The sequence below is a fragment of the Triticum dicoccoides genome, chromosome 3B (genome assembly GCF_002162155.2).
Source record: "Triticum dicoccoides isolate Atlit2015 ecotype Zavitan chromosome 3B, WEW_v2.0, whole genome shotgun sequence".
Lineage (NCBI taxonomy): Eukaryota > Viridiplantae > Streptophyta > Magnoliopsida > Poales > Poaceae > Triticum > Triticum dicoccoides.
The window spans coordinates 162986732-163000885 of NC_041385.1; positions in this window are offsets into that span (position 1 = coordinate 162986732).

Below are 14154 nucleotides of genomic sequence, written 5' to 3' on the forward strand. Positions count from 1 at the left end.
ATAAATCACAGAAACATTCTTTTGCATTGATTCTTCTTTATGCTGATCAATAAACAATAATTACAGTACTTCCTATTTTGGTAGGATTTTTAGAGTTTCAGAAGTTTGCGTTAGTTACAGATTGCTACAGACTATTCTGTTTTTGACAGATTCTGTTTTTCGTGTGTTGTTTGCTTATTTCAATGCATCTATGGCTAGTAAATTAGTTTATAAACCATAGAGAAGTTGGAATACAGTAGGTTTAACACCAAAATAAATAAAGAACGAGTTCATTGCACTACCTTATGTGGTGGTTTTGTTTTCTTTCACTAACGGAGCTTATAAGATTTCCTGTTGAGTTTTGTGTTGTGAAGTTTTCAAGTTTTCGGTAAAGCTTTTATGGACTATGGAATAAGGAGTGGAAAGAGCCTAAGCTTGGGGATGCCCAAGGCACCCCAAGATATTCAAGTATAGCCAAAATCCTAAGCTTGGGGATGCCCCGGGAAGGCATCCCCTCTTTCGTCTTCGTTCATTGGTAACTTTACTTGGAGCTATATTTTCATTCACCACATGATATGTGTTTTGCTTGGAGCGTCGTGTATTATATTAGTCTTTGATTTTTAGTTTACCACAATCATCCTTGATGTACACACCTTTTTGGAGAAGCCTATTTTATTAGAATTTGCTAGAATACTCTATGTGCTTCACTTATATCTTTTGAGCTTAATAGTTTTTGCTCTAGTACTTCACTTATATCTTTTAGAGCACGGTGGTGGCTTGATTTTATAGAAATTGCTAGTCTCTCATGCTTCACTTATATTATTTTGAGAGTCTTTTAGAACAGCATGGTATTTCTTTTGGTTACAAATTTTGTCCTAGAATGATGACCATCCAAGTGGGGTATAATAAAAACTATCATAGAAATTGGATGCTATGATCAATTTGTTGCTTGATAATTGTTTTGAGATATAAAGGTAGTAATGTTAGGGTCATGCTAGTGGATAATTATGAAATTGAGAAATACTTTTGTTGAAGTTGGCAAGTCCCGTAGCATGCATGTATGGTAAAAGTTGTGTGACAAATTTGTTGCATGAGGTGCTCTTTTGAGTGTCTTCCTTATGAGTGGCAGTCGGGGACGAGCGATGGAATTTTTTCCTACCAATCTATCCCTCTTGGGGCATGCGTAGTAGTACTTTGCTTCGAGGGCTAAGTAGACTTCTGCAATAAGTATATGAGTTCTTTATGACTAATGTGAGTCCATGGATATACGCACACTCATCCTTCCACTTTGCTAGCTTTTCTTATTACCGCGCAACTCTCGCCGGTATTGAACCCATTATTTACCTCCCTCAAAACAGCCACCATACCTACCTATTATGGCATTTTCATAGCCATTCCGAGATATATTGCCATGCAACTTTCCACCATTTAGTTTATTATGACACGATTCATCATTGTCATATTGCTCTTTGCATGATCATGTAGTTAACATCGTATTTGTAGCAAAGCCACCTTCATAATCTTCATACATGTCGCTCTTGATTCATTGCATATCCCGGTACACCGCCGGAGGCATTCACATAGAGTCATATCTTGTTATAGCTTTGAGTTGTAGTTTTTGAGTTGTAAATCCATAAAAGTGTGACGATCTTCATTATTAGAGCATTGTCCTAGTGAGGAAAGGATGATGAAGACTATGATTCCCCCACACGTCGGGATGAGGCTTCGGACTTTATAAAAATAAAAGAGGCCAAAGAAGCCCACCAAAAAGAATAAAAAATAAAAAAAGGGAAAAAAGAAAAAAAAGAGAAATAAAAAGAGAGAAAAAGAGAGAAGGGACAATTGCTACTATTTCTTTTTCCACACTTGTGCTTCAAAATAGCACCATGATCTTCATGATAGAGAGTCTCATATGTTGTCACTTTCATATACTAGTGGGAATTTTTCATTATAGAACTTGGCTTGTATATTCCAATGATGGGCTTCCTCAAAGTGCCCTAGGTCTTCGTGAGCAAGCAAGTTGGATGCACACCCACTTAGTTTCTTTTGTTGAGCTTTCATATATTTATAGCTCTAGTGCATCCTTGCATGGCAATCCCTACTCACTCACATTGATATCTATTGATGGGCATCTCCATAACCCGTTGATACGCCTAGTTGATGTGAGACTATCTTCTCCCACTTTTTGTCCTTACAACCACCACCATTTACCACCATAGTGCTATGTCCATGGCTTGCGCTCATGTATTGCGTAAGAGTTCAAAAAGTTGAAGCGCATTAAAAAGTATGAACCAATTGCTCGGCTCGTCATTGGGGTTGTACATGGTGGGAGTATTTTGTGTAATGAAAATGAAGCATGGCCTAACTATATGATTTTGTAGGGATAAGCTTTCTTTGGCTATGATATTCTGATAGGACATGATTATTTGTTAGTATGCTTTGAAGCATTATTATTTTTATGTTTTATGAACTTTTATTTTGTATTCATTTGGATCTGAACATTCATGCCACAATAAAGAAAATTAGATTATGAATTATGCTAGGTAGCATTCCACATCAAAAATTTCTTTTTTATCATTTACCTACTCGAGGACGAGTAGGAATTAAGCTTGGGGATGCTTGATACGTCTCCAACGTATCTATAATTTTTGATTGTTCCATGCTATTATATTACCCCTTTTGGATGTTTATGGGCTTTATTTTACACATTTATATCATTTTTGGGACTAACCTACTAACCGGAGGCCCAGTCCATATTGCTGTTTTTTTTGCCTATTTCAGTATTTTGAAGAAAAGGAATATCAAACGGAGTCCAAACAGAATGAAACCTTCGGGATCGTGATTTTTGGAACGAACGTGATCCGGAGAGCTTGGAGTGCAAGTCAAGAAGCTTCCGAGGACCCCACGAGATAGGGGGCCGCGCCCCCCTGTAGGGCGCGCCCCCTGTCTCGTGGGCGCCTCGGGCGGCCACCGACGTACTTCTTCCTCCTATATATACCTACGTACCCCGAAAACATCCAGGAGCACCAAGAAACACAATTTCCACCGCCGTAACCTTCTGTATCCGCGAGATCTCATCTTGGAGCCTTCGCCGGCACTCTGCCGGAGGGGGAATCGACCATGGAGGGCTTCTACATCAACATCCTTGCCCCTCCGATGAGTTGTGAGTAGTTTACCACAGACCTACGGGTCCATAGTTATTAGCAAAAATATGGCTTCTTCTCTCTTTTTGGATCTCAATACAATGTTCTCCCCCTCTCTTGTGGAGATCTATTCGATGTAAACTCTTTTTGCGGTGTGTTTGTCGAGATCCGATGAATTGTGGGTTTATGATCAAGTTTATCTATGAATAATATTTGAATCTTCTCTGAATTATTTTATGTATGATTGAGTTATCTTTGCAAGTCTCTTTGAATTATCAGTTTGGTTGGCCTACTAGATTGGTCTTTCTTGCCATGGGAGAAGTGCTTAGCTTTGGGTTCAATCTTGCGGTGTTCTTACCCAGTGACAGAAAGGGTTGCAAGACACGTATTGTATTGTTGCCATCGAGGATAACAAGATGGGGTTTATATCATATTGCATGAGTTTATCCCTCTACATCATGTCATCTTGCTTAATGCGTTACTCTGTTCTTATGAACTTAATACTCTAGATGCAGGCAGGAGTCGGTCGATGTGTGGAGTAATAGTAGTAGATGCAGGCAGGAGTTGGTCTACTTGTTATGGACGTGATGCCTATATACATGATCATGCCTAGATAATCTCATAACTATGCGCTTTTCTATCAATTGCTCGACAGTAATTTGTTCACCCACCATAATACTTATGCTATCTTGAGAGAAGCCTCTAGTGAAACATATGGCCCCTGGGTCTATCTCTTATCATATTTGCTTTCAATCTACTTTTATTTGCATCTTTACTTTTTGCATCTATATTATAAAATACCAAAAACATATTTATCTTCTCATACTATCTCTATCAGATCTCACTTTCGCAAGTGGCCGTGAAGGGATTGACAACCCCTTTATTGCATTGGTTGCGAGTTCTAAGTTTGTTTGTGTAGGTGCGTGGGACTTTTGAGGAGCCTCCTACTGGATTGATACCTTGGTTCTCAAAACTGAGGGAAATACTTACGCTACACTTGCTGCATCACCCTCTCCTCTTTGAGGAAAACCAACGCAAGCTCAAGACGTAGCAGGGTGCAATACGGTGCTCTACGGTGAGCTAGTGACCATATAATCACCGTAAAACTATATAGTGACCATAATGAGCGTATTTTTACATACATTAACCGCCAGTGTATTTTTCTCGTTTCAAATGAAGCCATATTAACCGGAAAGGACGTAGTATGGACTAGTACTGCTTTGATGTTTCCCGTCAACTCGCCGAACGAGGAGAAGCTTGCTTACTACACCTTCTCCCTCGCCCACGCGCGGTGGCTCATAGGACGAGGAGAATCTTGCTTACTACATACGCCTACGCCCTCTGCCTCGGCCACGCGCGTGGTGGCTCGCATGACGAGGAGAGGGTTTTGACTACAGCACCCTCTCCCGCGCCGTTGCCCTCGCCCTTGCGGTGGATGTGCAACAGTTCATTCGGTGTCAGATTGCCATATGCATATTATATTGTAGTAGCATCATTGTTGGACCTTCTGAAGAGGCGAAGAGCCAAGTGCAAGGTTCACATGAGTACAAACTGTTGAACCTTCCTAAGAGGCAAAGAGCTAAGCGCAAGGCTTTATAGAAGTTGTCATCCTAGTAGGAGTACTACAACTATAGCGAACAATGCTACAGTATGATGCCGCCACGTCACCTATATCCAAAGTTGTGCCACCTTTTTTTCTCAAAGAGCATGTCGAAGCCCGTGCAACAACCACACAAGTTGCACGTACACATAACACATTTACTAGTAATAAATTCTAAAGGACAAATGCCAGTATGCCACACAAGTTCATCTGCACTTCATGTGATAAATTTGTGCACGACTAGTCTACGTATATTCACAGCGCTACCATTCCCAATTTACCATACTGCACTTACACGTTATAGATGGGCTCCCTGTCCTCCTCCAGGTTCCGGTCCTAGGTGTTCTTCATGGATGGCACGATCCATAACGGTGGGCAATGGGAATCATTGTCACAGCTTTCTAGTCCGGTTCAACACGACGGAGACTCATCCAAGCTGAAGTGGCCTAAATCAGGGATAACGTGTCCGAGCATGTCATTCATCCAGCGGTGTGCACTGAAGACACAACCATGCTTCATGAACGGCGGCCTTCGGTGTCATGCACGGAAGGTGGCATCCGCTTCACAATGGGGTATATGTCCCTAATGAAAAGCGAGTACTCTCTAAGAGTGTTCCTTGGCACCCACATAGAACCACGGAGGTCGAACTCGGCGCCGTTCATCTGGTACACGCGGTATCTCAGATCTGAACACATGGTGACATACATGGTCAAGGTCCATGCATAATAATGTTGTGCTCAAATATGACAGTCAGTAATATTGTGCAGCAAATAGTACTACTCTGGTATAGAGGAAGTAAAATAACCGGCTTATTATATATAGCCACTCTTGGCTACATGGATGAGATAGTAAGACATGGAAAAACAAAAATGGTGGAAGCTAGTGGGTTCAAGTCTTCAAGGGCCTAGCTAGCTATACGCGTCCTCCAAGGTAAAAAGTACTAGTACTAGTAAGTAGTACAACAATGAAAGACAAGGTGAGAGGGTTAAAAAAATTATACTACTACTACTACAGTAAACATGTCTCAGTCAAGAAAAGAAAATAACTAACAAGTAATACTCTACTACTCTAACACACAACAATGAGAAAATAGAATACCTGGGTAGATGGTGACGGTCTGATCGTGGTATATTGTGTGACCATGTTGCACATCAGTGGTACCATGGGTAATGACTGCTAAGATAGTTGATCCCAATATGCCAAAGTCAGCTACAAGGTTCCAGGTTAGACCAAATTGCAGATGCAAATGCACATCCAGGATCGGCGGTCATATTTTGATCGGGGGATGACTGGTCCCTGCAAAATAATGGAGTACTGTTAGGTATGCAAATGATGGTTTGTGCATTCCGTTTGTAATCTCCTGTACTCTAGGATGGCAACCAGATGAAATAAGTCCCCTGACTTGTCACCGCGAAGATGCGGCCTACATGGCGCATGACATCTTCGAACATGTAGGGGTTCAAATCTGCCACGGCCAACATGTGCTAGCATCTGCCATTATTGCCTCTTGTATTGATGGCAATATTTATGTTCAACACCGCGATGAGATAGTAATCATCATAGCCGTGTCGCTTTGTCGGTGGATCCGCAATTGCTATCTTGTTCAATCTCATGTAGGCGTCATCATACATATTCAAGCCCAGCTAGTATGGAAGGCCGATACCAATGGTGGAGAAGGGGTCTACGGGAACGTTCGCACTGCTGTGGATGTTGTGCAAAATAATAGTGGTATCCGGACGGACGTATGCAAGCCAATCATTGTTGGCACCAACCCAGACCTATATATAATACAGTGGGCAGCAGACAAATTACGGGATGGAATAACTAAGTACTATATTTAGAATATACACTACATGATCAAACTCCATGACTGACTTACTCATCAGACAAAATTCGACTACCTCTCAACATCGCCAACTCTAGTGGAGTCAACGTGCAACCATGGCTAGGGAGCGGTGGACTGTTTGGAGGATTGTCCCATAGAATAATAACCTTCTCCTTGAGGACGCATGGAACACCAACAAGCATGTCCTTTTCCCAAGCCTGTTTAAGCACGGTCTTAAAAAAGTTGGTGCAGGAAGCACCGAGTCTTGCGGCAGTGAGGACGTCAGAGCGGCGTGCGATTTCTCCCAGAGGATAGTCTTCTAAGGTCTCCCAGCCTCGACGAGGAGGAGAACCGCCTGGTGAATCCATGGGAGCAGAGACGAACTGCCTTGGTCTCTTCAGGGGGAGGGGAACTGGCAAGGAGGATATAAGAGTGTAACCACAGGGCCTCATATGCGGGCACGCATAGTGGTAGTGCCTCGTGCCCTGCAATGGTGAGGCTACTATTTACTACGTACTCGTTCTGTAGCAGTAGTACTACTACTTTCTCAGCCCAAGTGCGATGTACTGTACTTCTATAGTGCACCAGTTTTGAACTCTTGAATCTCAAGGCTAAGGAGCTACAGTTGTAAGTGGAGGGTACTACTGTTCCCTAGAACCATCGATGTACTATCAATTCTGGGAAAGTACACCTGCATAGTGCGTACTCTCCATGCTCTATTCAAGTGTGTAGCTGGCCTACTAAGTCGCTCCTCTCACGCACACACCAGCAGCATGTTTATCAGTGACGGTTACTATGGGGGCAGTGAAGGAAATATGCCCTAGAGGCAATAATAAAGTTGTTATTTATATTTTCTTATTCGTAATAAATGTTTATTATTCATGCTAGAATTGTATTAACCGGAAACTCGATACATGTGTGAATACATAGACAAAACACCGTGTCCCTAGTATGCCTCTACTAGACTAGCTCGTTGATCAAAGATGGTTAAGTTTCCTAGCCATGGACATGTGTTTTCATTTGATGAATGGGATCACATCATTAGGAGAATGATGTGATGGACAAGACCCATCTGTTAGCTTAGCATAATGATCGTTCAGTTTTATTGCTACTGCTTTCTTCATGTCAAATACATATTCCTCCGACTATGAGATTATGCAACTCCCGGACACCGAAGGAATGCCTTATGTGCTATCAGACGTCACAACATAACTAGTTGATTATAAAGATGCTCTACAGGTATCTCTAAAGGTGTTTGTTGGGTTGGCATAGATCGAGATTAGGATTTGTCACTCTAAGTATCAGAGAGGTATCTCTAGGCCCTCTCGGTAATGTACATCATATGAAGCCTTGCAAGCAATGTGACTAATGAGTTAGTTGTGGGATGATGCATTACGGAACGAGTAAATAGACTTGCCGGTAACGAGATTGAACTAGGTATGAAGATATGACGATCGAATCTCGGCCAAGTAACATACCGATGACAAAGGGAATAACGTATGTTGACATAGCGGTTCGATCAATAAAGATCTTTGTACAATATGTGGGAACCAATATGAGCATCTAGGTTCCGCTATTCGTTATTGACCGGAGAGGTGTCTCGGTCATGTCTACATAGTTCTCGAACCCGTAGGGTCCGCACGCTTAACGTTCGATGATGATTTGTATTATATCAGTTATGTGTTTTGGTGACTGAAGGTTGTTCGGAGTCCCGGATGAGATCATGGACATGACGAGGGGTCTCGAAATGGTCGAGAGGTAAAGATTGATATATTGGAAGGTAGTATTTGGACACCGGAAGTGTTCCGGAATGTATCGGGTACATATCGGAGTACTGGAGGGGTTACCGGAACCCCCTGGGGGAAGATATGGGCCATATGGGCCATAGGATTGAGGCACACCAGCCCACATAGGGGCGGCGCGCCACCCATAGGGAAGGAGGCCGAATTGGACAAGGAGAGGGGGCGGCGCCCCCCTTTCCTTCTCCTCCCCTCTCTCCTTCCCCCCCCCCCCCCCCCGGTAAAAGGAAGGGGGGCGAATCGTACTAGGACCCCAAGTAGGACTCCTCCTACTTGGGCCGCACCTAGGGCCGGCCTCCTCTCCCTCCCTCCTATATATACAGGGGCGCGCCCCTACAACACACATCAATTGTTCCAAGTCGTGTGCAGCGCCCCCTCCACAGTTTACGCTTCCGATCATATTCTTGCGGTGCTAAGGCGAAGCCCTGCGCGGATCACATCACCATCACCGTCACCACACCGTCATGCTGACGAAACTCATCTACTTCGTCGACCCTCTACTGGATCAAGAGCTCGAGGGACGTCATCGCGCTAAACTTGTGTAGAACTCGGAGGTGCCGTACGTTCGGTACTTGATCGGTAGGAACGAGAAGACGTTCGACTACATCAACCACGTTAATCAAACACTTCCGCTTTTGGTCTACGAGGGTACGTGGACACACTCTCCCCCTCTCATTTCTATGCATCTCCTAGATCGATCTTGCCTGAGCGTAGGAATTTTTATGAAATTGCATGCTATGTTTCCCAACAGTGACATTCAAGCCGGGTCTATGCGTAGATGATATGCACGAGTGGAACACAAAGAGTTGTGGGAGGTGATCGTCATACTGCTTATCACCAATGTCTTATTTTGATTCGGTAGTAATGTTGGATGAAGCGGCCTGGACCAACCTTATATGACTGCGTTCATGAGACCGGTTCTACCGACAGACATGCAACTAGTTCTGCATAAAGGTGGCTGGCGGGTGGCTGTTTCTCCAACTTTGGTTGAATTGAATTTGACTGCGGCCGGTCCTTGTTGAAGGTTAAAACAGCAAACTTGATAAATCACCATTGTGGTTTTGTGGTGTAGGTAAGAACAGTTCTTGCTAGAAGCCTGTAGCAGCCACATAAAACTTGCAACAACAAAGTAGAGGACGTCTAACTTGTTTTTGTAGGGCTTGTTGTAATGTGATATGGTCAAGACATGATGTGATATATGTTGTTGTATGAGATGATCATGTTTTTGTAAAAGTTATCAGCAACTGACAGGAGCCTTATGGTTGTCGCTTTATTATATGAAATACAAACGCCATGTAATTGCTTTATTTTATCACTAAGCGGTAGCGATAGTCATAGAAGCAATAATTGGCGAGACAACCACGACGCTACGATGGAGATCAAGGTGTCAAGCCGGTAAAGATGGAGATCATGATGTTGCTTTGGTGATGGTGCTCAAAAGCACAAGATGGTGATGGCCATATCATGTCACATATTGATTGCATGTGATGTTTATCTTTATGCATCTTATTTTTCTTAGTACGACGACAGCATTATAAGATGATCCCTTAACTAAATTTCAAGGTATAAGTGTTCTCCCCGAGTATGCACCGTTATGAAAGTTCTTCGTGCTGAGACACCACGTGATGATCGGGTGTGATAGGCTCTATGTTCAAATACAACGGGTGCAAGGCAGTTTTGCACATGCGGAATACTCGGGTTAATCTTGACGATCCTAGCATGTACAGACATGGCCTCAGAACACTGGAGACCGAAAGGTTGAAGGTGAATCATATAGTGGATATGATCGACATAGAGATGTTCACCATTGATGACTACTCCATCTCACATGATGATCGGACATGGTTTAGTTGATTTGGATCACTTATCATTTAGATGACTTGAGGGATGTCTATCTAAGTGGGAGTTCTTAAGTAATATGATTAATTGAACTTAATTTATCATGAACTTAGTCCTGATAGTCTTTACATAGATCAATGGCCCGTGCTACTGTTCCCTTAAATTTTAATGCGTTGCTAGAGAAAGCTAAGTTGAAAGATGATGGTAGCAACTACACGGACTGGGTCCGTAACTTGAGGATTATCCTCATTGCTACACAGAAGAATTATGTCCTTGATGCACTGCTAGGTGTACCAGCCCCAACAACTGCAGACATTGTGAATGTCTGGCAATCGCGTGTTGATGACTACTCGTTAGTTCAGTATGCCATGCTTTACGGCTTAGAATTGGGACTTCAAAGACGTTTTGAACGTCATGGACCATATGAGATTGTCACGACTGGTTTTTCCAATAAAATTATTTATTGAGAAAACCAATCTTTAAATCCCAGTATAGGAGAAGTCATCCTTTCTGGTAGACAAAAGCTTGATAAGCAGAGAACCAGTAGCATCAAATATATTACAGGGTTGAGCTGAGGTTGCTCAACAATTTATTACAGACTCGCCAATATTTACATAAGGGCGGTTATGGCACAAGGATGGGGTGGCATGCTACTAGCTCGAGGGAAAAGTGGTGGTGGATAACTTGACTTCTACTGGCAGTACATCGAGGGTCGAGGTGAGGCTCGATGAATTTATTCGGGGTTGCGGAAGCGGATAATACAATGATCAAGACAGGATCGCACGGGACTGACTGGGACTCCTCTAGGCGTCGGACTCGCTATCGAACTCGTCATCCAAGAGATCGCCTTCATCAGCATCTGGCCAAATCAACAAGCCAGGTGAGTACTTGAAAGTACTCGCAAGATAGTTCGGACAAAAGATATAATCAATGAATGCATGAATGCGTCATGATCCAGGATGATGCTCATAAAATAACGATAATATTGCAGTATGTGAAGAATAAAATAAATTACTGAAAACCGATCGGGTGTCTGAAGCGACGCCTCGAAAGGTAGATAAATAAAAAAAATGCATGCCGCAGTCGGGCGTCTTAGCGACACCACATAAAGGGCTTAAAAAGAAATGCCACCGTCGGACGTCGGAGCGACATCGCAGACTGGGCTTTAAAAGAAGTACCACCGTCGGACATCTGAGCGACATCACAGACAGGGCTGTAAAAAAAATGCCACAGTTGGACGTCTGGGCAACATCACATAAAGGGCTTAAAAAGAAATACCGCAGTCGGACGTCTGGGCGACATCACAGACAGGGCCTTATAACAAAAGTAAATAACAGGTTGCCACCATCGGACGTCTGAGCGACATCACAGACAGGGCTTTATAACAAAAGTAAATAACAGGTTGCCACCGTCGGACGTCTGAGTGACATCACAGACAGGGCTTTATATCAAAAGTAAATAACAGGTTGCCACCGTCGGACGTCTGAGCGACATCGCAGACAGGGCTTGTAAATAATGTAAACAACAATTTAGTCCATCCACAAGAGTAATCTTTTAACAGGATTTATCACACATAAATCCCACCGGAGTTTTGCCACTGAGGCTGATACCTGACAAGATAAGATAAATATAGTACTTGAACAAAGTACGAGATAATCAAAAGATTGAGACTCTGCAGAGTTTGGAAGAACTGAACACAGCCAACGGATTTCCGTAGTCATGAAGGACTAGTTCCGTTTATGGTTTTTCGGTAGAAACACATTTAACTAGTACACACCAATTTCACCTCACGTTGCCAGGAATCACCCTGGCCAACGTCCAAGAAAAACTTTGAGACGGGGAGGCCACAACCTCGAATAGCATGGGATCAAATTTCTTTACGCGCGCTCTAAGGGGTGCCCCCCTCTCGGTCCCAACCGGAAACACCCATGCCCCCTGACCGGATGACGGGCTTTAATCCAGGGCCATGGAACCCTCATCCCGGCCTCTCCACTTGGTGTGTACCACGAAAACGATTTGCAACTTACTATGCCATATTCCTTTCGGAAAACATGTGACAGTATAGGATGGAATGAATGGGAATGTGAACGGTGTCATGACGACACGGAAGTCAAATAATCCGGCATAAGACTGGCATGTCACAACACTGCCATCTTACCCATTCTCATACCAACACATGGCTTTGCAAATATGTATCCAACAACATAATGCTTTCCGAAAAAAATACTCTCCGATTATGTGCATGAGATATATCATGCAAAGTGATGTTCATAAACATGCCATGACTATGCTAAAATGCAAACATGCAACAACACTCATCATATCAAGAGTTCAAACATGCTTGCCTGGTTCAGAGTAGTCGGAGTCTAACTGTGCGAAGTTTGCCGCTCCGTCACCTCCTCCGGTATCTACGGTATAAAGAAAATACACACGTAACGTAAATACCGTGAGTGTACAGAAAAGTGTTCCAAATATTTTTCAAATAAATATGATAAAAAACTAGAAAAAAATCTAAAGAGAACAGAAGAAGAATCACTCAAAAATTCCCTTCTGTTAAAAAGTTATAAGTGTTTTAACCCAAGGGCTCATCTGTAATGAAACAGAAAACTTCCAGGGGATTCTGCGGAAAAGTACAGATAACGTTTCATTTAAGCAAAATAAAAACAACGGCTGTAAGGCTGACAGGCGGGCCCCACCTGTCCGGTTTGAAAGTTCAAATAGAGGAGCAGAGCGCGACGGTGCCCGAGAGGTGCGGTGGTCGCCGACGGCGATCCACGGCGAGGCAAGGTGATCGGAGTGTACCTTCGAGATCAGTGCACCGTTCGGTGTGCGTGGTTGGTGGTGGTGGTCTCCAGCGAGCACTGTGTCGACGGTGGCCCTAGCTCCGGCGGACGGCGGTTCGGGCAGTCGTGGGTCTCGTCGGAGGGTGCTGCGGAGATGAAATTGAGGAGGGGGTTAGACTTGCGGTAGCATGAGGGGGTAGTTGACGTGATTAGGGCGCCGGAGATGGCCTCACCGGAGTGAATCGTGGTGGAGGCCGAGGCGGAACGGGGCGGCCGGAGCTGGGGAAGAGGACCTCCTCGGGATCCCCCTGGTGGCCTGGCAGGGTGCTGGTGAGGTGCAAAGGGGGTGTGTGCTCGAGGGCGAGCTCGGGAGCCCTTTATATAGGCGGTCCGAGGCGGTGGCCGAGAACGGGATTCTCCGGCGAAGTTTACGGCGGCGCAGGGCATTGGTCGGGGTGGTTTAGAGGTTGAGCACCGTCGTGCGGGTCCACTGACTCCATTTTGGTGCTAAGCGCATCGGGATACAGAGGTTTAGGGGGAGCTCGACGGAACGGGGCTGCGCGGGCCCGTCGGCGGCAGGTAGCGCGCTCTGCGCGTGCCGCGCCACAGCGACGGTGCTGCATGCGTGCGCTATCAAGGATGTGGCCACGCGGAGCCACCAGGTCGCTTGGGTGGCGCCGAACGGTGTTGAGCCGCCGTTCTGCTTTTTGTCGGCCGCTACGGCGCTACGACCGCCACAGGACACGCCGGCGCAGGCGGGCCAGGGCGCCACCGACGCCAGGAAGGCGCCAAGTGTGCGTGCGGGGTGCTGTCCAGGGGGGAGGGGCCATGTGCAACGTGCCAGAGTGCACTGTCGACGCGTGACTGAAATCTGACGAAGGAAAAAGACACTGAATGTCTGAATTTTTCTGAATATGGCTAGAATAGTGCATGCAAGGTGTTCGACAGAATGTTCTAGGTATGTAGGGATTTTTCCTTGAGCTGGTTTTTGGTGGAGGGGCCTCTCATTGCACCTAGAGGCTGCTTCAATATTTGTGGAATTTTTGGAGAGGTATAGATATGAATTTCACCAAATTTGGCAAATCTGGTCCAAACTTGCAGTGAGTGTAATTTGAAATATTTGAACAGGAGAAGAGTGGATCAAGATGGTTCTGGGTTGAGGGTTCAAAGGACTATCCAGGGGTGT